General features: G+C 47.1%; 1 protein-coding gene across 1 annotated transcript in view; it reads left to right on the forward strand.

Moving 5' to 3' along the window:
- Positions 1-26,628, forward strand: part of LOC138489039 (5-hydroxytryptamine receptor 5A-like) — a 724,752-nt gene that overhangs the window by 121,302 nt on the left and 576,822 nt on the right. The gene's annotated exons all lie outside the window — the stretch shown is intronic.

The raw sequence follows: 26,628 nt of genomic DNA on the forward strand, positions 1-26,628 counted from the left end.
GTTTTCGCATGTGTAAAAGTGAGGAAAACTAAGGTAAGAAACATAGGAAAAAAATGTAAGATCACTGCTTAAAAATACATGCCCGAACGATCGGGACAATAACATTTTTTAGCGCACTTCCCCTTTAAGTGTACCTTGTTCAGCACTTTGGTGTAAAGCACTATATAAATTACAAATAAAATACAAATGCTATATAGTTCTTATATATTCATATTATCTCTTCTTTCTAAAAAGCAGTTTGTAAGTGCAGTCAGTAGCATTTGTATGTGATAAAATCATTTTGCACAGAGCATCTAGTATAAACCACTCCATTTCCTTCCACTTCGAACTTTGCTGCAGACCTTCACAGCCACACGAGTGGCTGCAAATAGTAAAAAGGCATATGTGTTTTCCACAAAGTGCAAACTGCTTGAACACGAGAATCATTCATAAAGCGACGGGTCCCCAAGAAACTTGGTTTTTATTACAACAATCAGATTGCCACCCAGGACACTGGGTCTCTCTTTCAACGTGTCTAGTCTGGGCAGACTAGTCTGTATAACCCACTGCAGAGCTTGTAGCGCACAGTGTATCGATGCCACAGACAATGCATTCACACTTCAGCATAAACTGCTTTAAGCAGGCTCGGTTCACCCGGAACTAGGGGGCAAAGGCATTCATATGCATCCACTGAACCTATTGGGCGTTCAGTGCTACTGAAGTGGTTACAGAGCAGCACCTCGCAGGCCTTGTAAGGTACTGCTAGCATAGCATACATAGGCCTGTGGATCCCAGAACAGGGCATGTACCTCCAAACAGTAGCATACTTTAGTCACAGAAATGTACATTAGGCCAATTTTTTAATTAAACAGACCACTGGGCATTCACCCTAAGAACACCACACACATTTAGAAAATAAATTTTTGGAGAGTGTCATGTAACCAGTTACTTGCAGATTGCAGTCAAGGGGCTGTGTAGCGAGAGATTTTCTCTGAAAAGTGTGTAAGTCTATGGGCAGATTGGAACGCTAGTATGAGGAAATTGTATATGGACCAACCTGTGGTAGCATGTCCACAGCTGGCCCGCTGTCTGTATAGGATGGGCAGGTATATTTTAAAAAGGTTGATAGAGCATGGGTGTTGAGGTTTAGAGCATGTGCAAGAGTCCATGCTGCCCAAGTCTAGAACATTAATCAGGGCCATAGGAGAATGAAAGGTGGAGTAAAACGGATGTAGGAAGTGGGAAGAGGTTGTGGGTGCGTTTTGTAGATCGAGCAATGACACGTGGCGCAAACAGATGGTGGTTAAAACAAGTGGCTTTTATGAATGCACATTTAAAGGTAGGAGCTGGCTCTAACGTCTGTAGGAACACAAGGTATCTTTATGAATAAAAAGGGTTGTCTAGATTTAAACAGGGCCAGGATAAGACAACACAAAGTGGGATATTCTTCAAGTTTTGACCATCTCCATTGGCATTTTTCCAAATCATAAAGTTGAACTTAATCTTTGGAGTTCTTGTCTCTCCAGGTACTCCCTAATCTATAAGAGAATTTTCAAAGAGCGTGGTCATCAGGAAGATGCAGAACTATACTTGATAGGTTCCTAGGCTCCCAGCTAGTCTCTAAGATAAAACACAAATGTTCCAAGTCTTGGCCAACAGACGAGTTCACAAATCCTATTCTCCAAATTTCATCCCCAGCCTCAGACACAAAAGAAATAACTTTCTCCTGGGAAGTCTCTTCAAAGGTGTATTCATAGTCTGGACCATCCTTTGCGTCCCTGCTTTCACTCTCGTCCTTCAGAGTTCTAGCAGGCCCCTTTCTTCTCAGCCTTCTAATTATAATTATGCTCTGATTTTTCCACCTTATCTTCCGGCTTGGATTGTCAGCCCCTCTCACTGAGTCTTTGGATTAATCTCCCACCAGTAGTATTCAACTAGACAGGTCTCTTCACATTAAATATAAGTCTTACTTTCAGACCTCAGGTTTCACGGATACAGGTTCTCACTTGGTTAGGTCTCCCCCCTCATGACCTGGTTTCAACATAACCTTGTTTCTCAGGTTCACTTGGGTAGATTTCACCATGACCTAGATGTATTCACGTGGGCTTGTTTCCCCACAACCCAGATTGTCAACAGTCACTTGGACAGATCTAAATAAGACCTGTTTTATCATATTCATCTGAATAGGTCTTGCCATGACCTGGAGTCCCTGCATTTACTTGGCACATCTGAACCTGACCTGAAGCATCGGCATTCGTCTGGGCTGGTCTCACTATGACCTGGATTATGATCATTCACTTTTGCATGTGTCACCACAACCTTGGGTGTTAGCATTCACTTGGGAAGGTCTAGTCGTTGACATGTGGCAGGCTTCCCATCCTTATAGCTGGGTCTGGGAAAGTAGGAAATGCTGTCACCAGAGTCTCTGTTTACCATGTGGCATTCTCTCTGCTCCAGCAAGAAGCGGTGATGAGCATGTGCTCTGGAATCAACTCTGGCTGCTAAAATGATAGGTCCTTTTTTAATTATAGGTATTCCTTCCACGTGTTGGCCCTGGGGATTGTTAGGGCTCAGCATAGGTTTGTCTCTTGACTCAGGATTGTGTGGCTCCTAATGGTTGTTTGAATGTCTCTAGCTGAACCTGTTCATTGTTGTCACTCGCCTGTTTTTTTGTTGCATCTTTATAGGCTTTAAGTGTTCGTCTGCTCAAAGAGCTTTCAGCTTTTCATAAAAGCCTCCTTTGACCACATGAGTCATGGCCACTCCATTCCCCCATTTTAACCATTCAGTAGCTTCTAGAACTTCTTTCACCGCCTCTCCCTCAGTCATCATTGATATTGTCAAAAATGGATCACTTCAGATGAGAGCCTGTTGGTGCAGAGCACAGCAGGGGTTTCTCTGAATGAGTCATTGTGACGTGTTACCCTTGCCTACTCCTGCTATAAGGGACTTCTGATGATAAAGTTTCAGAGGTTTACGGACATGATCTTTTAGAAGACTCGGATCAAGGGATGTTAGAGAGTTTAAGCAGTCCTCGTGGTGTGGTTCTGGATGCCTGTGACTAAGGGTTCTTAAACAACCCTAATACTGGAATACCATGCCTTGGTGGGGGTGGCAAGCCTGGGGAATCCCATTCCTTCCACACGCTGGGAAGCACATCGGGCAGCAACCGGAGCAAGTCATTCTCTAATGGCTTACACCCATCACATAATAGCATAGAGAGTTCATCCAACTCACCAGTTATTATAGTATAGAGCATCATATTACTTCTGATAGAATTTTGAAAGCTAACCTGCAGATGTGAAATTGCTAGGTTGTGAAGAAGTTGGCTGATAATATGCTTTTGGTGGCTGTGAATGAGCAGCAGTAGATTATTTAATTCATGGTTGGGGTGAGCATTAATCGTCATTCAGCCACAAACTATCAGATACCATAGTGGATGCTGGTAGCAAGGCATGGAAAGGTGATTTTAGTGTCTTCAGCACAGTCTTTGAAATAAAGACCCAAACATGAAATGATGTCTCTGAGGGAGGTTGTGGATAGTAAGAAGGGGAGGTTAGAGTAGCCGTGTGGGGTGCTCACTTGCGTACATGGGTGCTTGGAGCTGGGGGCACAGGGGACAGGAAAGATCCACAAGGTCAGTACAGAGCCAGGAGAGGACTGCATCACTGCTTCTCTGCATTGATATATTTGTCCAAAGTTTGCTATGATCAACAGCATCAAATATGGTAGTGAGATCAAGCAGAGCAAGGATAGAGGATTGATGGTTTTGCTATACAGAGTGCATGGCAGAGTTGATGGTATGCAAGGGAATAAATGACCTGGGCCATTTCTGAGTTTATCATTAATCCCCATGTAGCTATCAGATGTAAGAGGAACACCTACTCTCATAGTTGAGAGTCTTTGGGAGAGGGAAGGGAGATTTGAGTGTCAAACCCACAAAGAGTTAATAATAGAGATGCAAAAGTACGATGGAGTCACTAAGGGCGGCTGTGCATAGGAGGAGAGGGGAGCAGTGCATTGAGATACACCCAATGGCAGTGAAGTGGACATGAAGCCATGGCAGCGATTGCAGGGTGAATGGGCAGAACGTTGGCAGAAGAGCAAAACGGGTGCTGCAGCAGCGATGCCCAGTCTCGCTCTATTTGTCATCTCTTGCTATGATTACCAGTACTAAAGATAGGGGAGAGGTGGGGGGAAGATACGAATGAAGGAGAGATGGGTGTCATCGACAGAGGCTGTGATGTCAGAGATTGGGTTGAATGCTATCTGGCTATAGTGCATTCAAGAAAATCAGGAATGCAGGAGATTCACAGGATGCTAGTGGTGAGGTAGACATTATGGGGCTCGTATTCTAAAAACATTGCTAATTGCATGTAGGGCTCCGCCAATGACAGCACTTATATCCTGCATGCATTCAATGTCTAACGTTTGCAAAACTGAGTGGCACAGCAAAGAGTAAAACCGGCAAAATAGCCTTTATTCTTTACTTTCACTATCCATTGTGCAAAAGATGTAACTGACACCGGCAAATGACGCGTTGGCATTTAGAATGGATTCTTATGGAATCCACCTGCGTTTCGCAGTTGCTAAATGCGGGCACATTTCATTGCAATGTATTTGTTGCATGTCTGTATTCAAAACGAATGCAAGCATACAATGACCAGGTGCTGCCGGTGGCGTGGGAGGAAACTCATTCCTCGTGCTGTCTCTCACTCTGCAAAACATTTCCAAAACGAACCAGAGTGGTAAAGCAAAGCGTTAAGTGCTTTACGCCTTGGGTTTGCACCTTGATTTATCGTCATGGGTCGTAGGCAATGAGACCCTCATTCTGTAGAAGTCCATCCATTCAAATGTTTTAGAGTAGAAAGGTCGTGAGGAAGAATTGTGATGGTTGGAAGGGCCTGAGGGTTCAGCAAATCACCCCTTTCTAGTTGGGCGAAGCAGCAGTTTGAAGCAGGGAGGGTAGGCACCAGCAAGCACTGTCTGGGTGAAATGGCAAGAGTGAAGAAGGAATGAGAGAGTTAAAAGTATTTATGGGACAAGGGGTCAGATAGGCACAGAAGGGATTAACAAATTAGAGTAATTGTAATTGTTTATTTGTAAAGCGCTTATACACAAGTGAAGTGCTTCAAAGCGCTTCAAGGCAGGAAGGGAACAAGGGATTACAGTCAGTCAGTTGTTATTCTTAGGCCTTGAAGATTCCAAATGATCTAACAACAATAACTAGCACACTAGGCCAGAGGCATATCTACTAGTGTAAGTGCATGAGAAAGAGTGAGGGGTGAAGGGGGGACGTACAGTATAATAAACTACAGTACTAAGCCTGGCTAGGGACGGAACACAGAGGGAGGACCGGACAGACAGATTTGCTAGGCCCAGTACATTCAGGGTCGTGCAAGTGCGTTAGAGACAGGAAGTGTGAGGGAGGGGGAAGCGGACAAGTGCACCCAGTCCAGCAGGGGCCAGGGTTAAGTGCAGAGTGGTGGCCCCTCTCGTGGAGCATAATGTAGTAGTGCCACACAAAGTGCAAAGGCCCAGAGGCAAGTGCAAGACTGCAGGGGGAGCCTGGGACCTGTAGGGCTCTAGGGGTGCACCAGGCAACCAGTCAGGGAGCTGAGCAGGTTGGGGAAGAGAAAGAAGGAGGGAAAGAAGTGAGGAGAGAAGAGGTTACAGGGGAGAGGGAGAGAGAAAGAGGAAGAGAAAAGGAAGCACTTAAGGAAAGTGTGGTGAAAGATCCACATTAGAAGAAAGGTTAAGAGAGAGAAGTGGGTACATAAAAGAATCCTCGGGATGGAGGCGGATTAGCAAGGGGTATTAAGTAGTTAAATGAAGTACGTACAGGGAGATTCCGTTAGATCAAGCGGAGGGGGTTTGAGTGGTGTCAAAATAGTCTGAATCTTTGTGAGTGGATGCTGATGTCCAAGTTGGAATAGCAATGGAGGCGACGTGGGGCAGTGGTAGGGAGTGTATCAAGGATTAGATGAATCGCAATTGCAATATTAGCCTACTTACACCGTAAATTCTGTGCAGTGTAGACATGCAGATCTGTCTATAAAAGATTAGAGCAAACTGTTGTAAATGGCGGAAGCTAGAGCTATCCAAGGGGCAGTTCTGACAGTATTTAGATCCTGGCTGTCATTTCAGGGACGGTTTGGAACCCAATCCACATGTCGTCATTTGTTTTGCTAGCACGGTGAATAGGCGAGAATTCTGCTTCAGCAGGTCAGCACATGCACTCTACATTGTGTGTGCAGGTGTTAGGCTCTAAACTCGTAAAACAGCATATGGATACATGAATGGATTTGCATTAAATTGTGATGTGGCTGCAAATAAATTGTACCAGCAGTTAATTCATTCTTAAAGAAGCTTTTCAAACTGAAGATGTTAAGCCTGCAGGCAGAACTTCAAGACAACACCTTACAAGTCCTCACTCCAGCGCTGTTCATTAAAATGCGGGATCACACCTCTCCCAAGGGCACCTTGTTGCCATGAAAGTAGGGGTGTAGCCAGTCCATGATGCTGCTACAACGAGAAGCAAACGGTCCCTGATGCAAAGAGGATTCAATCTAATTTTATTCAGCATTTTTTAGAAACAATGAAAACGATAAACGGCAGGAAACAAATAACCACCCCTGTATAGAGGCAAGGAACTATTTGCAAGCAAACCACTAACCTGATTGGTGGTCTGGGGAGAAGAGGACGCAGATATACCTGAGCCCCCTGTACCTTCACCTTATTGGCAGACAGCCTTCCAAAGGCAACTCTTGTTTGGCAGCTTGGTCTAGGCGGTAGGGTATAGAGATGCAAGACTCAGCAACAAAGAGACGAAGAAATGAAAATCACAATGTTCACATAACAAAAATATATTCTCTGAATAATAACAATACATTACAAAACACTAGTCATAACAAAATAAAGCAATGTCGTTTCAAGCAGGCCTCAATATGAACTAATGACCAATTAGAATGTAGGGTGTGATCCTTTGAACAAAGTTCCTCCTAGGCATTAGCTAAAGTCAATGCGCTGTAGAGTAATGGTTGTAATGTTGCTCTGAGTTTTCTGATAAGTCCTAGCTAGTTAAAGATGTGGGACTGAGCTGGCTAGGACAGGGAACCAGCTGTCTACATTCAGGGGTCAGTCATGCCGAACAAAGTTACCTTTGGTCTGAGCCATTCTTCCAAGAAACATTTCTTTAGGTGGTGGATAAGGGTGTCTGATGAAGGCACGACATTCTCAAATTCATTCTCAAATTACCTCAGCATGTGTTTTGGGTCAGCTCTGACAAAGAGGCTCACACTTCCTCTCAAATGGACTGAAGGAGAAGGTGTATGATGAAAATGAAATGTCATCAGGGTGACTCATCAATGCCCACAGTCAGTTCAACAGTTGAACTTGCAATTGACGGATATTCTCATGGATGTTTTAAAGCATTGACCAGTTTTATGTGGTGGTCCTCATTTTCTCTTTTTTTTAAAATAATAATAATTTAGCATTTATATTGCACTACAAACCCTCAGGCATCTGACCGCTGCTTATTATTACCCATCGTGTGTGGAGCTCAGTTACCGACCTGGGTTCGGAGCAACACGGGTTCAATCCCTGAGTCTCCACTTAGAAACCTCTGGGTATTAAGCGTGTTATAAATAACTTATCATGTTATTATCATGTCAAAGGCTGAGTTTGGCCCTGCCGGGATTCAATCTGCGTCAGCAGGCTCTGCACAGATGTCAAAGTGAGCGCTCTACTCCCTGTGCTATCGGACAGGCTTGGACCTATGCCAGTCAAGGTGACATGACTCAAATCGGCTCTGGGCTCTCAGAGCACCGGTCATTCGGTCATTGGCAGTCATTCAAGGGACACCAATTGTTCATTGCAACCAAGAGCTTGCCAAAACTGGCTTCAGACCTCCAATCAGCTGCAGAAAGGGTACGCCACAGATACACCAAGACTAGCTTGGTGAAGCCTTCGCACACTCGCAGAGAACTGTATGAAAGAGTATATCATCCACTTCTACCTGACTGCTGGTCATTTGGGAAACAAATCCAGAAACGTGACACAGGATCTCTGCCAAACAGCATTGGTTTGAGGTGATTCAGCTGACTTAGTTTTCAGTGTGCATCCACCTAGGTTTAGTTATTAAGAGGGAAAAGAGACGCCATGATTGGGTTAGAATTTGAAACCTGTGCATGAGCCTATTAGATACGGTGCTAACATTGAGAACGCTATTGTGAGACAGGGAGTACACAATAGTCATGCAAACAGTAATGCTCCCTATGTATCTTTAGATTACATCAAATAATTGCTAGTATTATACACCTCAAAGAATGTTATCCTGCATACTTAAGAAAAACCCAATATAAGCTGATAACACAAAAAATAACTTTCCCCTTTGTAAAGCAATTCACATTTTTTCTACTAAATTTACAACTGGCAAAGAGTTTCAGCCGTTTTCTGAAATGTGTTATGCTCATTCTGTTTCCAAGAGAAGACACATTATGTTGGAACGCCCTCCTCTTTGTGCTTTGTTTTTGTGGCTGTGCAATCTACTGTGAGGAACTCGGTGGTGGCATAGAACCATGCCTTTTCAGCATGCAGCCAGGCCTGGGTGATGGACAGGGAGATGGCATAGAACCATGCCCTTGCAGCATGCACCTAGGCCTAGGTAGTGACAGGAAGATGGCATAGAACCATGCCTTTGCATCATGCACCCAGGCCTGGGTGATGGACAGGGAGATGGCATAGAACCATGCCTTTGCAGCATGCACCCAGGCCTGGGTGGTGGACAGGGAGATGGCATAGAACCATGCCTTTGCAGCATGCACCCAGGCCTGGGTGATGGACAGGGAGATGGCATAGAACCATGCCTTTGCAGCATGCACCTAAGCCTGGGTGGTGGACAGGGAGATGGCATAGAAGCATGCCTTTGCATCATGCACCCAGGCCTGGGTGATGGACAGGGAGATGGCATAGAACCATGCCTTTGCAGCATGCACCCAGGCCTGGGTGGTGGACAGCGAGATGGCATAGAACCATGCCTTTGCAGCATGCACCCAGGCCTGGGTGATGGACAGGGAGATGGCATAGAACCATGCCTTTGCAGCATGCACCTAAGCCTGGGTGGTGGACAGGGAGATGGCATAGAAGCATGCCTTTGCAGCATGCACCTGGGCCTGGGTGGTGTACAGGGAGATATGGCATTTATAACGCACCTATTCGCAAGTGTTTCAAGGCGCGACGAGGCAAGGGAGGGGGAACAGAGGGAAGACAGACAACGATCCTACTAGGCCAGGCGACATTCAGATCGTGCAAGTGCATAGGAAGGGGAAAGCGGTACAAGGGATAATAGAATAAATAACAATAAGTAAAGTACGGCCAGCAGCTGGCAAGTGCAAGGGTAAAGGGTAAGTGCAGGCATCAATTGTCAAGTGCTGGTAAAGGGACTGTAGAGATACAGAAACACAGTCCGCAGGTGCGGGGTTGCAAGGAAGGCAGTGCAGGTGCGCAACTGGTGGGGGAGGGGAACTGGGCCTGAGATCAGAGGGTGGCCAGGTAGCCAGTGCAGTGTCAGTTTCAGCCAGGAAATCAGCAGGGGAGAGGAGCAGAGAAAGCAGAAGCAAAAAGAAAGGTTTTGAGGTGCTTCTGGAACCGGAAATGATTCTCCTCAAATTTCAAGGAGGCAGGGAAGCTGTTGCAGAGGGAGACCCCAGCCAAAGAAAGAGATCTAGCACTAATTCGTTGCTTGGAGAAGCGGCTGACCCTGAGGGAGTTGGAGGCGGAAGAGCGAAGAGCTCGAGAAGGAAGATATTTAGGCATTTAGGCTTTGCAGCATGCACCTAGGCCTGGGTGGTGGACATGGAGATGGAATAGAACCATGCCTTTGCAGCATGCACCTGGGCCTGGGTGGTGGACAGGGAGATGGCATAGAACCATGCCTTTGCAGCATGCACCTAGGCCTGGGTGGTGTACAGGGAGATGGCATAGAACCATGCCTTTGCAGCATGCACCTGCGTCTGGGTGGTTGACAGGGAGATGCGTACTGTGGGCAGGGTGCTGAGTAACGTATAATGGTAATGGGGTTTCTTATCTTCCCATCTTTGTGCGATGTCTACTTCTACCCCAAACCAGATTAAATGAACTCCTTAAACAATCTCCAATTCTCCTTCAGTATCGATCCCTTAACTGTGCCGCACTGTGCCAGTTTTTGCAAAGATCAAGAAAGAATGCAACTTTATGTCGTTTCTTGTGGGTAGGTGGATAGGTCATTATAATGGAAACCCCAAAGAACAATGGTATTCTGTTTCCTCATTTCACCAAAAAGAAGTTTTAAGTTGTGACTGCTGTTGACTCTTCTTGCCTCATAGCTATGCTTTATGTCGGGCAGATTTTAGGGATCTCTTTCCACGGAAGGGGTCGAAGTGGGCAGCAGTGGTCGGGAACAGTGTTCCCATACTTATTATTTTTAGGTTTCACTGTTCCTATACTTTTATTTCTAAAAGAAACCATTCTGGAATGGTTTTGTTTTAAAATAAAAGTGTAGGAATAAGTTGAAGCTTGCACTTCAGTGCACTGCACTGCACATTCCCATAAATAGCAGGTGTGTTTGTTTGGGGGTTTGGATTGTGTGTGGAAGGGGTGCAGGAATGGGGTTTGTGGGTGGGCGAGCAGACCAGCAGGGAACATAGTTCCACTACTTCTTTTCATACATTTCTACCAATCCACAGGCCTCATTATGAATTTGGCGGCAATTTACAGTTTCAACGAATTACAGGTCACGAAAACCAGGGCTAATTCCTCTGGCCGTAATTTCCTCTGGTGAAAATAGCACTAATAAACCAGCGGTAATTCCTCCAGTGCTAATTCTACAGACGAAATTAGCTCCCTCCAAAAAACAGTGGTAAATCCTCTGCATTACAAGCTGAAATACCACCAAAAACACGTGGTAATTCCTCCAAAAACACAGTGCTGTTATCTCTACCGAACAGGTGGTGGAAAAAGCATCCAGATGATCAAAATGATTGCACAGGGGCCAATCATTGCTACCAACAGGGTATTTAGGGCCCACGCCTTCCCCAAACAAACTTCCAAGCAACATGCAGCCATAAGCAGTCATGAACTATGACATCCACAACCTCCTACTGTTTACTGAGCTTCAGCGACGGGGAAAGGCGATAGCAGGGAAGGATGTAGGCACTACAAAGGCAGAGGAGACGTGTGTTCAGGAGACTGCATATACCTCATGCCATTCCTTCCCCCTGGTCACTGACTGACAAACATTAGTTACACTGTATCACCTGAACTTGCACAGCATTGCAGACCTTCTGACCCTGATTGAGGCAGACCTTCAGAGCACCATCACACCTGCCACTCCACCACTGCTGAAGCTGGTGTGGGTCCTGCACGCCTGTGCCACAGGTGCATTTCAGCACACTGTTAGCATGCTGCATGGCATGTCCCAGCCAACATTCTCCAAAGTGCTGGAGCAAGAGTTGGAGGCGCTCAGGTGCATGCTGAAAAGGCAAGGTTCTACACCATCGCGCGGTTCCCCCATATAATAGCAGCACTGGACTGTGCACATGTGATATTAGTAGCCCCCACAGTCATTGGAGCCGGTATATTGGAACCGGAAACTGTATAATTGCATGAACGTTCAGATGACATGTGATGCAGATCTCTCTATCTGCCACTGCTGTGCCCGATTTCCAGGTTCCATTTGCAATGTCATGGTCCTGAGGAACCCTCTCAGCTTACATGAACACACACGCAGAAGAGTGTACCTGGCTTTTGGGTAAGTAGTCAAACTGATAATGCCCATAATGCCAGGTCCAAGATGCATGGAATAGGCCATGGCCCATTACCCACTTTCCTCTGGGCACAGTGTGACCTAAGCAAACTATATAGTAGGCTATCCTGGTATCCATGAAAGCAGGCACACGATTCCTTGCATCAATCGAAGTCTCTGTCAAATCCTAGAAGCCATTGCCAGCTAATGCTATGGGATAGGCCTGAAAAAGGCCCAGCCCCTTGGCCATAGAATCTCCTTGAGGAGTGATGCCCAAAGAAACCTCAACCCATGAACGATGATGCAGAATAAACTGCACCCTTCTTCTCGGGCCCTTTTAAAGTCATGAACCAGCCAAGCTATGAAATGGGGTGACATCCACAAACAAATATCAGCAGACAAAGGCTACCTGCACAACATTAATAGTAGCAAGCACTTTGGCAACCAACAGTCACGCTCAATACTGCCCTTCCTACCTGTTGTAGGTAGTTCATGCTATCCACAGTTACTGTGGTTGATGGCACCTGTGAGGAACCCTGATGCATTGCAGTAGGTAGCCTATAAGGAGGCACACAAGACAAGAACAAGCACTGAGTGCCCATTTGGACTGCTGGATAAAAGGTTCTGGTGCCTACACCAGACAGGTGGGGCGTTGATGCCCAGTAAACGTTGTTCACATTGTCATCATATGCACAATGCTAGACAACATGTGTATATATGAGGGAATATTCCAATGCCTCCAGATGCGGACAATGAACCCCCTGCCCATGATGAAGAAGGTGCAGGTAACAACATGACACCTCGTGATATATGTGAAGAAGTGAGAGAAGGATGTAGAGTCCAACTCGACATAATGGGCAACATTTTTGATAGTACACACAACTGCATCTGCCACTGTACAGTTACCTTTCACCAAATGTATTTGTATCATTGAAAGGAAATGACCACTTGATTAATTGGCTGTATTCCTAAGTGATGTATTTAACATGTACACACCCCTACCCACCCTGAACCCTCATCCCAAACACCACACTCTCTCTCTGTATCCTCATCCCCAACACCCAACCCTCCCCGCACCCTCGTGATATGCAGTCAGTCACATGGAAGTATCTAATTTTTCTTTGTCTCGCAACATTGTTGAGTTGGAGTGGTGGGGTGAAGGATGTGCTGCAAAGAGCGCCTTGGTGGTGTGCATGCCATGGATCCATCTTTTGGGGTGGCTGACTCTGAACAAGCCATTGCCCCACCCTGAATATGCTGCAGGGTGAGGGTAATAGCCTGTGAAACATTCTCATTGGTGGCAGAGATGTGCTCTGTCAACTCCTGCACCCTTTGGCTCAGTGTAATGCTGGCTGTGCCATCTGTTGAATGCCAACACAAATGGTCCAAGGCAGTAGCCACTCCCCTTGAAGCCCGCTGCATGGCATCTCGCATTGCTTGTGAGTGGGCCAGTTGTTCCTCCGCATTGCGTTCCATACGCTCCTGCCATTGCTCCATCTGTGTGAGTCTCTCCCAGCTAGCATCCAGGTGAAATGGGCTGGGAAGCACCTGTCGGTGCCTACACATATATCCAGAAGCCTGTACAACATCTGCATCCTCATTCTCAAGTGGTGTGCCTATGTCATCACCACGGTGCCAGTGCAGTGCACAGTGAGAGGATAAGGGGAAGGACTAATGTGCAAAGGTGAGATGCTCTTAAAAGGAGAGGAGTCCATGTATAAGTGGCTCACTGTGGCAGCTGCAGTAGTTTGGTTAGTGGATCCTGACACAGGTGCTGCAAAGCAGGCAGGTAAGGCATTGGTGTCCTTAGCAGGAGGCTGACAAACAGGCTTCCTTGTGCCAGTGGTGGTGGTGTTGTTGGTTTGCACCCCTGACTCAGTTCCAAAAGGAGTGGGAGGTGGTGGAGTGGGTGGTGCTTCTGCATGCTGCCCGGTGGCTTCCGTGGTTGCCACAACTGTCAGAGTTGTGCTGGTAACCCCAGAGGTGACGGCAGTGGAAGTCTCGGACAGCAAGGTCCGCAGTGTGTCTTTGTGTCCATGACTTCTTGCCCCCCTGGGTGCTGCATCACTGGACAGTGCAGCATTCCCTGGTGCCTTAGTGGCAATTGCAGGAGCAGAAGTGGCAAATGTGCTGGGCCCTTCTATGGCCTCCTGGCTGTCTTGTGTGCCTGTTGGAAGACATGGAACATGGCATGATTACCCTTGTAGTAACATTGTCAGTTGTGTGCGGGGTTGAAAATGACAAACGGGGCTTGTCAGAATGGCAGGCAGTGTCACGGGTGACTAGTTCGATGTTTGTTTCTGAATTGGAAGTGTTGAGAATATGTATCTTCACCTGTAATCTTATGGACTTTCAGGTTGTGAAGCTCATAGGCGCCCATGTACACCTGGGCCCATATGTTTTTAATTAGTTGTTCTTTGACCTGCTAGATGCACTTCTACCCATCATGGTGTGAGCGCCACATTTGGGGATCACACTTTACATACAGGGGCTTGCTGCTAATGTTCTATTGCACATGTTCTCTGTGCAGCCAGGCAACAGCATCTGATGGATTTGCACTATGTGACTTCTGGATGGGGCCATCTGGATGACATGCATTGTGAACACATGTGTGTGGTGCCTACTGCCAACAGTAGCTGGTGATGTACTTTGTGATTCAGTGTCAATCCAGGGAACTTTATGTTTACATTTTCTAATGAATGTCCTACATCAAGGACCTCCTTCTTCTCCGTGGTATGCCTTTTTTGGGGGTAATCACAGTTTAATGTTGTTGGCTGTGTTCATTGTGCATGTGCTTTGCTCTGCAGGATGCCTACAAGTGTGTAGATTGAAATTCAATTGGGGTTGGTGGGAAATGGGTCCAGGGCCCATCATGTACTCACCGGGGTCCAATTGTCTACCAGCTCCAACCTCTTGCATTCCTCCACTCTCCAAGCCCACCATGTGTGGTTCTCTTCCCAGGGTGGCTCCACTGTCCCTCCTCTGGTAGCTGGTATCTCCATACGTTGGTTGGCTACCAGGGTGCTTATCAGCTTTCAAGTCATTCCACCTTTCTTGAGGTCCTCACAATCCCATGGTACTGTCCCCAGAGCCATCATCTTGTCCTGAATCTCCTCATGTAGCGTGTTTCCTCTGGTGGGTGGTCTTCTGGTTTTGGGCCCCATATAGTTCATGTGCATGGGCCACCACCTGCTCAGCAAGCACAGTGAGCTCTGCCTCTGTGAGTTTCAACTTTCAGTGGTAGAAGTGTAGCAAAAAAAGTAGTGGAACTGTGACCCCAAATGGGGGCAGAGTATTCAGGAAGGGAGCAACATGCAACACGTAGGAAGGATAGCTCAGGGACAACGCTTTTTTCTTGGAAGCAAGACAATGCACTGCCACAAAGGTTTGAAAACTGATCCCACGCTTAGAAACGACTCGTTTGTATTAAGTGCATTACAAATACACAATTGAATAAATAAATATATTTTTCAAGTCATGCTGCTTGACAGCCAATTGAGTTGAGTATAACTGAGGGGGTTGGTAGCCGCCGGAAAAATTAGACCATTCTCAAATTGTGGAATGTAGTATTGTTTGTAAGAAACTGTAGTGGTATTGGAATTAATCACCTTAACCCCAGCGTACTAAATATTCAAATTATCTCCGCATTTTAGAGACATCACTAATGTTGTTAGAATAAATCATAAATTGAGTTGAAACAGGTTTCAGTTTAGCTGTAATTGCAATCAGGTGCTGAAGTGGAAAAGAGTGCTTAAACTTCACAAAACAGTTCCGAAATGGTGAAAATGGTTGCAAAAAGTAGTGCAACTTTTAACAGTAAAAAATAAAAGTAGTGGAATGCCGATACTGCTCACTTTGACCACTGCATTTCAGGCACCATTGCTTTTTCTTTACCTTCTGACGTCTTTTTGCAGGATTTCAGGATCGGAAGTCAATTCCAAAATGGTGATTTTGAGTGCATTAAATTTTTAAAGATGGCCACTGATGAATTTCCCATTTGCGGTAGTACGATTGTCCACACTGTGCTGATTCCGCCAGCAGAATGACTGCTGAAAAATTGACAAATTATAGCTGTATGATGGTTTTCAGCAGTCATTCCGCTGGACGGAACTAGCGATGGTTTGTGCGGGGCCCTGTGCACTCATAATGTGACAGGAATTCCTCCAGACAACACACCGGTAATGGTAATTCTATCCAGCAGAATTGCGGATGAATTTACCACCAAACTTAATGAAACACCATTTGATACATAGGCGCTATATAGATACCCAATACATAAATAAATAAATAAATAAATAAGGATCACGTGCCATGAAATGTGGGCAAAAACGGTGAGTTACTAACGCATTATTTGCACTCTAATATTTGCTTAACTTTTATTTGAAATATACCTTATTTGACTTGTCCATGGTTCTCATTTATAGGAGAGGAGTAGCGTTCCCTATGTTGTCCCAGCATATAATCGACAGGGTTGAGGGAAGCACATTACAGAGACTGCGCTCACTCACGAGATGCAACTGCACACAGCCAGCGTTCCTGACTGCCCTGATCACTTTCCAGAGGGTAGTCAAACACAAGAGGAAAAATACACTGGAGCTTTAGTTCAGTTTACATCTTATTGTAAAACCTGTGGCAACTAATCAGAGATTGGCTTGGGGGTAGTTATGAGCTACTAGATAGTTGCGTGCCATTGGGTCCTGAATTCTTTTCTGAAATGACAATGGACAGACACATTCTGGGTGTTAGGGGCCATGCTATGCATTGATTAACACTATTGGCAGCGTAGGACATCCCAAAGTTAGACACTCTAGTTTAGCAGCACAATAAGATTACAAGCGGGCTCCAGAAGAGAATGTCTCGGCCCACTATTTTGGACCACTCTTCAATTGTCACCATCCTGGCCTATTGCGGCTTTGTCTGTGTTACAGCCTCTTCTTTGTATGTGGACGGTCGATCCACAAGTAACATCTTAATGTGTAGTCAGGTTGTGGCCTGATTTGGGAATTCTACTATGTTTTTTTAGAGAGCAAGCACGCCATGCGTGCCACCACTCAAGCACACCGCTGAAGCCCAGACTCGCTGTCAGAGCTGCTGTCTACCACAGGGAAAACGGATGTCACAGAAAACAAATGTAGCGTTAACACTCACATTAGAAGGCAGTCAATAACATTAACGGCTCGCCATCCACAGCCAAAATGACAGTTTCATTCTGATCTGGCTTATTTAGGGGAAGATCTTGACCTCTTCACCAAATGTACGGATTGGTTTAAGTTAGTAAATTCACAACAAGTTCATGACTCATATAAAAGTGAATGTCATCAAGTGACCCCCATAAGACATTCACCATCCCCAAAACACTTTGCATAAGGCTAGTGCCCTGCAAAACACTAGTGCCCATCATCTCACATGAAGCAAGAGCCTATCCGCAGCTGCCCCCACCTCCCGGAAACCATTCACTATACTATCCAAGTGACCTAAGGAACATATTACTAGCCTACCCCATTCCCAAACATTAGGAGGATCACCCTCCCTCCTCAATGTGGCCCTCATAAATGCCAGATCTATCCCTGCTCATGCCCTTGATATTCATTACCTGATCTTTGGCCAAAACTTGGACTTGCTGGCCATTACAGAAACCTGGTTACATCAAGCATCTGGCCCGGCCCTATCCCTTGCAATACCCAACGGCTTCACTATTCTGAGAACGACAGGCTAGACGCTAGAAGAGGAGGGTTGCTTTATCTTTAGAGACTCCCCACACATAAGGCCTATTGCCTTACCTAGGGTAGACAACCTTGAGCTGCTCTCTGTCGAGCTCTCAGCCTCATCATCTGACTCTCTCACTATCCATACCATGTACCGTCCATCTGGCCCTATTGGTTCTTTCGAAGAAGACCTGCTCTAAACTATTGGGAGTTAACATTAAGCCCACTACTAGAGCTATCGTACTAGGAGATTTGAACCTGGCACCCAACGACCCACTGGACTACCATACCACCTCACTGGCTATCTCCCTTTCTGACTCGGGTTTTAAACACTGTATCAATTCCCCTATGCACAATAAAGGTAGGACCTTGGACTGGGTGGCTGACCTTAACAGTCAGATCACCATCTCTGACAACACTCCATGCCCTTGGTATGATCATCAGATACTCTCCTTCACTTTCTCGCCATCCAAGCCTCACCAGTGCATACCCCAGGCCCTTCCCCCTACTTGGAGTCACAGTGCCCGAAAAATGAGTCAAGAAACCATATCCTCATACCTTACACCGCTCCTGCGAGAACACATTGTCTCCACAGACCCTAGGGTACTAGCAGACAGTTATGAAGATACCCTAACTAAGTCAGTGAACACTGTTGCCCCTCTGGGCCCGCAGAAAGCCAAGCCAATTGCCCATATCAATGCTTGGTTCACCCCTAACTTCATAGCCTTTCGAACTAAAAAAACGACAAGCAGAAGCTGCTTGGAAAAAGGCACCAGCTAATACTCCCAAAAATGTTCTGAATAATATTGCTAGAGAATACAAGTCAGCCATCATCACAGCCAAAGTGACGGCCTATAATACCAGAATCACAAATGCCAGCTCTAACTCGCAGGACATTTTCCGTATTTCCAAAGAATTAGAAACACCAGCTGCCCCACATCTACCATGTTAAAAGATGAGTTGTGGTGCACTAGTATTCAAACTGCCTTGAGAACTAAACTACATTCCCTAAAAGAGAAAATATTGCTAAAATAAGATCTCATTAAAGCAAAGGCACCCGTTCCTACACCTAGGGTCGCTTCCTCTTTCCACAGCCCGCCCACACCTACCTTTCAATTCCGAGAAATTTCGTAAGAAGAGACAGTGGGCCTCATTAGGAGTGTTGCGGTAAGGCAACAACGGCGCTGGTAGTGTTACCTCGCCGCAACATTCCGAGTTTGCTCGCGGGTGCTGCTCTGGACGCCTGGTCAGACCAGGCGTGCAGAGTGGCACCCGCGAGCAGACCAGGATGGTAGCAGCGGTACCGTTATTAACTGTATCGCTGCTACCATCCTCCCCATTTCCATTGAGCCCTATGGGGGCTCAAATGGGAATGGGGACGTGCCGAGTCCGGGTCCCGTGAATGGGAACTACCGGGCCCTCCAAGGTCGGAATGGCCCGGTAAGTCCCCATTAAGTGCCAGGTAATGGTTGAACAGCCAGGGAGAGAGGTTAGACCCCTGGGGAACACCACAGGTAGAGATAGAGATAGAGGAGAGGAAGGACCCAAGTTGGACCTGGGAGGGTTGATCGGAGAGGAAGAAGGTCAGCCAAGCTAGGGCCTGATCAGTGATACCCAGGTTATCACGGAGATGGTTGAGCAGGATAGATTGGTTGACCGTGTCAAAGGCAGAGGAGAGATCAAGTAAGATGAGAACACAGGGGGTGTTGGAATCGAGGTTGGAGAGCAGGTCTTCACGGATGTTCAGGAGAGCAGTTTCCGTGCTCCTGGCAGCTCTGAAGCCAGACTGATGGTCATGGAGACAACCAACACATTCAGTGTGAAGATTAAGCTTGGAGATGGACAGCTTTTCCAGGAGTTTGCCCAGGAAAGGAGTGATGGAGATTGGACGATAGTTAGCCGGGCAGGAAGGGTCGGCAGAGTGTTTCTTAAGACAAGGGTGCACAAAGGAGTGCTTCGGAGGGGAGGGGAAGACTCCAGTGGCTAAGGAGTGGTTGCAGAGCAGGAGCGAGGGTGTCAATGTGGTCCTTGATGGTTTTAGAGGAACAGGGGTGAACCAGTTTTGATGAGGCTTTCATAGATCGGACTTGTCTAGAAATCTCATCTGGGGAGAACAGGGGAAAGGAAGAGAAGGGAGGAGGAGAGGTGGCTGAAATAGGGCCAGAGGAAGAGCAGGGAGTAAAGGGAGGAGGGGGAGAGGAAGAGAGGGAGGACAGGATGTCCTGGGTTTTAGAGAGGATGGGTTTTAGAGAGTTTTATTGTAATGCCCTCTTTGCACGCACATCTAAGAAGGATATCTATAAAATATAGGTAATCCAAAACAATGCGCTTGGCTCGGCTTTCAACATCTCCAAAACAGATCATATTTCCACAGCAAGAAAGGAGGCGCACTGGCTGCCAATCCAGGAAAGGATTAACTTCAAAATCCTTACTAGCACTCACAAATGACTCCTGAACACAGCACCGAGTATCTGGCCCAAATAATAGTCAATAATAAGGCCAGTTTCCCGGTAGCAGCAGAATGTCACTAAAACTCCCACCCGCCCACGATAAGAGCAGAACACTCTCACTGGACATTCAGGACAGCCCTTAAAACTTGACTTTTCTCCTAATCTTTGCCTTGCCTGACCTCAGATATTGGGAGTGAAGAGACTGATACTTGCTCCACATGTACCTGTTTTTTTTGCTTGTTGTTTGTTATTTCCCCCAAGTATATGTACCATGTAACTGGTTTGCAACATCGCTTTGATGCCCTTGGGCTTAGACGCTTTACAAATAAATAAATTAATTGAAATTAAATGGAAAACCTCTCTGTCATATTCATCGATCATTTGGGAAATTTGTGGCTTTGATCTCAACAAATGATTATCTCAAGTGTGACAATTCGAAGCTCATCTTCAAATAAATTGTAGGCATGCTTTATTACTGCATTTGTAACTCATATTGTAGCAAATTGTGATTTAATATGGGGTCAAATTGATTGCATGACGTGTGTGGGGTCTATGTTATAGCTCATACTGTAGACTGTGACCTAGTTTATCTCTTGGAACATTTCTTAGTATTTACACCATGGAAACACGTGTGTGTGTGTGTGTGTGTGTGTGTGTGTGTGTGTGTGTGTGTGTGTGTGTGCGTGTGCACGGGTGTTGGTGAGGGTGAGTGGGACAGTGTCTGAGTGACTGTACACCTCATTCCGAATTTGGAGGTAGCCATGGCACTATTTGCGCCATGACTGCCTCCAAACCCGGGTCCGTGTCCGGTCTGGGTTAATGGGGACTTACCGAGACATTCCGACCTGTGCAGCCCCGGTAAATCCCCATTCAACCAACCATTCCCCATTCCCATTTGAGACCCCATAGGGCTCAATAGGAATGGGGAAGGCGCTAATAACGGGCCCGTAAATTACGGGCCCGTTATTAGCGCCCTGGTCCCTTAGCGGGACCCGCTAAGGACGTGTGGTTAGACCACACGGCCTTTGCAGGCCCTGCTAAGAGACCTCGGAATTGGGCGGTAAGGGTTTAATAGCACCGGTATCCTTACCAGTGACCGTTAACCATTACCGCCCAACTCGGAATGAGGCTCTGTGTGTCTTGCCTTATTTTCTAGGTGAGAAGTGCTTTGCGAGGGGCCCACATTGGTTCTTTTTCTAAAGCCTTTAGGGGAAATAGGGCATACATAATTCCATCCTCTTGAACGAGGGTGTCACGTACTTCACGTCTGTGATGCCAGGATGAGCTGAGGAAGCCTATCAAGGAAACAAACCACCCTTTGATGTGGACAAGGAGGGCCCGGAAACCAGAGTGACCATCAAGGGAAAACCCTTGAGTGACAGAAAAACCCCTCCAGAGTGGTGCGGTAGAAGGATGGAGCTGAAGAACATCAATGGCTGGAGAGCAACTGCAGGAAGACAACCAGAAGGCAGCTGAGCGAACAGAGAGAACAACAGGAGGGCCACAGCGAGGCAGCAGGTAAGGAAGGAACGGAGTAGAAGGAACAAGCAAGAAGACGAATCAAGGGGCATAGGAAGGGAAAGCTCACCTGAGTTGTGACACGGGGGTTCAGAGCGATCAGCTCCATATACCGCTAGTAGTGGTGTGGGCAACAACTGTTCCGAGTTGGTTTCCAGCGACGCTGTGTACAGAGGATGGTCGCCATCTTGATGTGCGAAGGACAATTCAAACATCAGCCTGTCACAGGAAGGCAGGGTAACGCCCATGGGCGTAATTTTAGGGGGGTCAGGGGTGTTTGTCCCCCCCAACTTTCATGGCACACGATTTTGTCCCCATTCATTTGAAGGGGCATTTTTTTTTCAGATGACATGTCACCCCCCAACATTTTCAGCAACGTTACTCCTCTAGTAACGCCACCACCAGGGGAGCCGATGATCTGGCAGGGGGTTCTTTCCGATCTGGCAGTGGGGTTCTTTCAAAGGCTGCTTTTTCTTCCCTTCAGTTACAAATGCCCTACTTCTTACATGTATCCAGTTTTTGCAAGCAATGGGTCAGAAACACTTAAAAAAAGACACATTTTAATTTTGAAAATAAGTCCTTAAGGAGTAGTACTGCTGAGTCCCTTTTCAGCATTGGTTTTTAGTTTTGGCTATTAGGTAGTGCTCAAAGTTCCACCTATAAGCCAAAACTATTGCATTTGAGTGCAGCTAAGAGGGAGATGGATGTGAGTAGAGGCACACAGCTTGTGCTGCTGTTTGGCTTTTACACACTCACTGCCTGCACATAACCATACCATTTCCTATGGTCATTCCCAACCACTAACTGACCCTTTCCATCTGAAACACATCCTCGAGCAGTAAATTGAAACTTTGGTTGTTTGTACCTGCAGGGGTTATTTCAAAGTAGTCCTCACAGAGTTAATGACTCAATTGCAGGTGTAAACATGCTACTAATGTAAAAAAAATCTCTTAACAAAGTGTTCTTTCAGTCACGTGATCTATAAGCAGGATGTGTGTCTTGGCACTGAAGTCCTGTTAAAAGCAAGCATTGTCAAAGCCAACCATTTTGGCTTGTGTATAGGTGTAAAATAGTGATTTTCCAGGCAGTTTTCATATGCCCTTGTACTCACACCATTTTGCAGCTGTTACCATCTTATGTCTATGTAATACCATTATGTCAGTGCCTGCCAAATACCATCCAATGCCTACACAAAAACCAAAACAGTTGGCGTTGCCAATGCTTGTATCCAGCGCACATTTCACCATTGGCACAAAAAGATGGAAATATGTTTTATGCTAATCAAATCAAACTCCTAGAGGGGGAACCCATAGTTTAAAACCGTTTATCGTTAATGTATCCCAACCTGAAGAATGCTCGCATAAAAGTTGCTTTTTGGAGGTAAAACACTTTATCTATAGAACATTAAGATAGAGATTTGATAGAGGCGGTATAATAGTTCTGGGGAGGATAGCTCTGTGGCAATGCGTGGGTATTGGAAGCAGGACCATGCCTAGCATAACGCAGGTTCGAATCCTGGACCCAACACAGAATCGAATCCGGAACCACGCTTGAGACAAAAGAAAATAAAGTGCATTATAAATTACACACCCTTACACAATAACACGCCTAGATTCCTACGGGTTATGTGCGCTGTAAATAAATGCATGCTTACATTATTTTGGGGGTGGAAGGGCCAAGCATTCAATAAGCACGGCTTCCTCTGAAATGATCAAGACTCGTGTCCCTCTCCCCACCGTCCTGATCTGCACTGATTTGCAGCAAACCCTTCAACAGGCCCAAGCATATTGCACACAGGCAACGCCTCCCCGAGAACCTGCCTTCACATCACTGGAGTACGGGCCGCACAAGCACGCCACCGAAGATGGGATCAAAGGTGGACTGGCCTAATGGGAACTCTGGAGCTTTCCCGGCAGGGCTCTGAAACCTGGCCCTTTGTGTGCTAAACTATTTCATGTCAGAATGTTCGCATAGGAAAAGGGGTGCGCTTCCAGAAAATGCGTAATATAGAGCCACTTTGAACATTATTTCCAGGACCTTTTTTTGCTTGCCAGTCCACGCCTGGGGGATGTCAGAATGAAGGGATTGCAAATGAAAGCAGGGAGGCTGGGAGTTATCAGTTAGAATGATTTCTGGAACTATTGACTCGGGCAGGCACTAATTGGAGGGATGGTAATGAATGCCTTGCTTTCCAGCTGGTGTGATGTTTTTCGCTGCCCCAAGCATTATTTAATAATCTCATGCAGGATCGCCTCATCGCTGGAACATGGCAACCATCCGGTGCCGCTCAGTCTATATGAGGGTCACAATAAGACAGACCTCTGTCTTCCACAGTGTAACTCCATGCATTTAGCAATCCACTTTCTAGGCTCATTTTTAAAGTGTGTTGCACCAAAAACGCTCCCCTGTGTATATTCCTGCGACGTTGATCGCTAGTAGATCACAGCCATGTTAACAGATGTTTGCTGTTATACCCAAAGTACTAGACAACACAGCATTCACAAATAGTAGACCTAAAGCAGACCGAGATTTAAAGAAATGTTTAAACAAATTATATTGTGCATTTCCTAATCAGCCCATGTGGTAAAAACGTATTAATTCACCTTTGTGTTTTTTCAATTAAATCACTTTAGCCATGCAGCTTCCCTTCCTTCAGTGCCCATCGGGGATGCCCATCGCCCACAGCCCGACCACAATGTCCCTTCCTGCAGTGTCTGGTGGCCATGCCCAGGCAAATTGACCCTAACTGCAATGCCTGTTACCGTGCCCCGGGTACCATGCCAAGAAATGCAGTGGCTGTGGGCCTGTGGGCATTTAGTCCTGGGGGGAGCAGAGGGGTCAAAAACCTGGGCAAGTCTTTACCGGTCCAAGAATAGCAAATATCACCTTAAAGTTATAGGGAAATAGTCTTATAAGGGGCATATACCACCCCCCTGGGTCACGCCCTTGCACTTTGTGATGAAGTGTGCCAGATAACCTATGATGGGCCATTGTTTTTCTTCCCAGGTTACATTTTGGTGACTTGGATCAGGGCACAGCAACCAGAAGAAGGGGCCCGTGGAACTAGGATGGAGCGGTCTACACTAGGTACAAAGTCAGCAAATGGAACAGAGCCTGAGGTGTGCTATCATGCACACCTCATCATGAGAGCAGTAGGATCGTGGAGGATCCAGGGAGAGAGGTGGCGCTGAGGAGAGGCAGTGGATGTCTACCACAGAGCCGCTCAGCAGCAGTGAGGATAAAGTGAAAACCCATGCCATACTGTCGTGACACAGAGAGGAGGCGAGAGTGGTGAGGGAGGGAGGGACACAAGCACCTTGAACTGAGCAAAACTAACAGCGGTCACCTGATGTGGTGACCCACACAAAAGAGCAGACAGGGAGATTAAGGAAGGGAGGAGACAAAGTAAAGGCCAGACACAGACCTGTCAGAGCAGGAACTGAAACATGATGCTGAAAGGCACTGACTGAGAAAGCCAGGTTGAGTTGATCCCATTATTCTGGAGAGTCTAGTGACACACGTTTCCCCGAATTCCTGGAACACTGTACACTCCCATATCATGTGGAAGAAGGTGCCCTCTTCTTTCTTACATCTACGACATTCATCATCCTCACCCCCACCCCAACCTGGCCATCATTGTTCTAGAACAGTATGACCTGTGTAGTATTCTGAGCTGTATCAGTCTCAATTTGGCATCGATGCCTATTTCACAGGGGAACATCAACGCCTCCACCCATTCTTCAGTCCAGTCTGTCTCTGTGTTTATCCAGCCGGTGTCGCAGCAAATCCACTTTTGACGAAAGTGCGTCGAGGTTGGAGTCAAGGTTGCCAATGCCAGCCTTGAGGTCAAGCAGAATCTCACGGATAGCAATTGCTGGGGTTTGTGAACACTCATCCTCAGGTGCCATCGTTGAAGCTGGGGACTTCGACTGAGGGTGGGCCTTTGGGGTCTTGATTATGGTTCCTGGTTCAGAGTTTAGTTTTAGCAGAGATTTGTCGGATTTGCCCATATTCCGCCTCTGCTGCTGGTGAAGGGGTGCCTGGGTAGTAGTCCGGGGGAGGGGAGGGACCTCCGGTCCTGTCGGAGTATTGCAGTTTGGTTTCTCTGATCAGGGTATCTGTTTTCAGCCGCAGGAGCGGGTCTGTGGCCTTGTGTTGCTGCTGGGTTAGGCACGACTCCCAACTCCTTGCTAGCTGAGGGGTCCTCCCTCTCTTAGTGCGCTGTTGTTGGGTCCCGAGGCACCCCGCCCCCATCACTGCCATGGGTCTTTACTTCAGTGGGTCGTGATCTCTGGGAGAGCCGCCTCTGGAAGGGAGGCGCAGTCTCTGACCCCCACGCCTGGGCAGCCGAGGGCACGAATCTCTGTGTCGTGGCAGATTGGTACTGGCTGGGTCCTTGTGCTTCACGTGGGTCGATTGTCCTGAGGGGTTCGCCCCCGAGCTCCAGGTCCGTCCCCGCTCAGCACATGGTTTGTGCTATGTTCGCCGTGCCCCGGGCTCCACCCTGTGGGTCTGATATGTTGGATCCCACTGTGTCAGGACTCCTCAGCATGGTTTGTGCTGGCGTTGTCTCCCACCAGTGGTGTGCTGGTCTGGTGGATTGGGTCCTTGGGCTCGCCAAATTTAAGTTTCCAGGTTTCCTCCTGCGGGAATGGGCCTTGCAGCACGCTGGTGATATGCAGCGCTTGAATCTCGGCTGCCCACTCTGCTTGTTTGGGAGCTGGGTTGAGGGGGCCCACCCCGGGTGCTGTCGTATGGGTGCCTTTTCTCCCCTTTCGTGCTTTTGTTGGGCACCCCAACACAGCTGAGCGGCCGAACACGCCTTGAGGTTCCATTCGCCTTGTGGTGTCTGGGCTGAACAGGCAACTGCATTTCTTGTCCCCCTGTGCGCGGGCCCAGTGGTGTCAGGCCTTGGTTCTTCGGTGGAGAGTGCTGGCCTTGTTGCTCCCAGGGGGCTGGGGGATGCGCTGCCATCTCCGCTGGGATCCACTCCTCGGGCATCCCTAGTCAGTGCCCGCTGGTCGGGGGGCCCGCCTTGCTGTAGCCAGACCCTCCTATCTGCTCTGTATCAGTGCCGTGTCCAGTGTTGGGAGTTCCGTGGACCTATGGAGTGTGAGGACTCTGGGCCTGTCTGCGCAGCACTCATGGTTTCTCGGGTCGTGCTGTTGGTCGGGGGTGACCCGACCCAGTGTTA

This window comes from Ambystoma mexicanum, chromosome 9, assembly GCF_040938575.1.
Source record: "Ambystoma mexicanum isolate Mex_15411 chromosome 9, UKY_AmexF1_1, whole genome shotgun sequence".
Lineage (NCBI taxonomy): Eukaryota > Metazoa > Chordata > Amphibia > Caudata > Ambystomatidae > Ambystoma > Ambystoma mexicanum.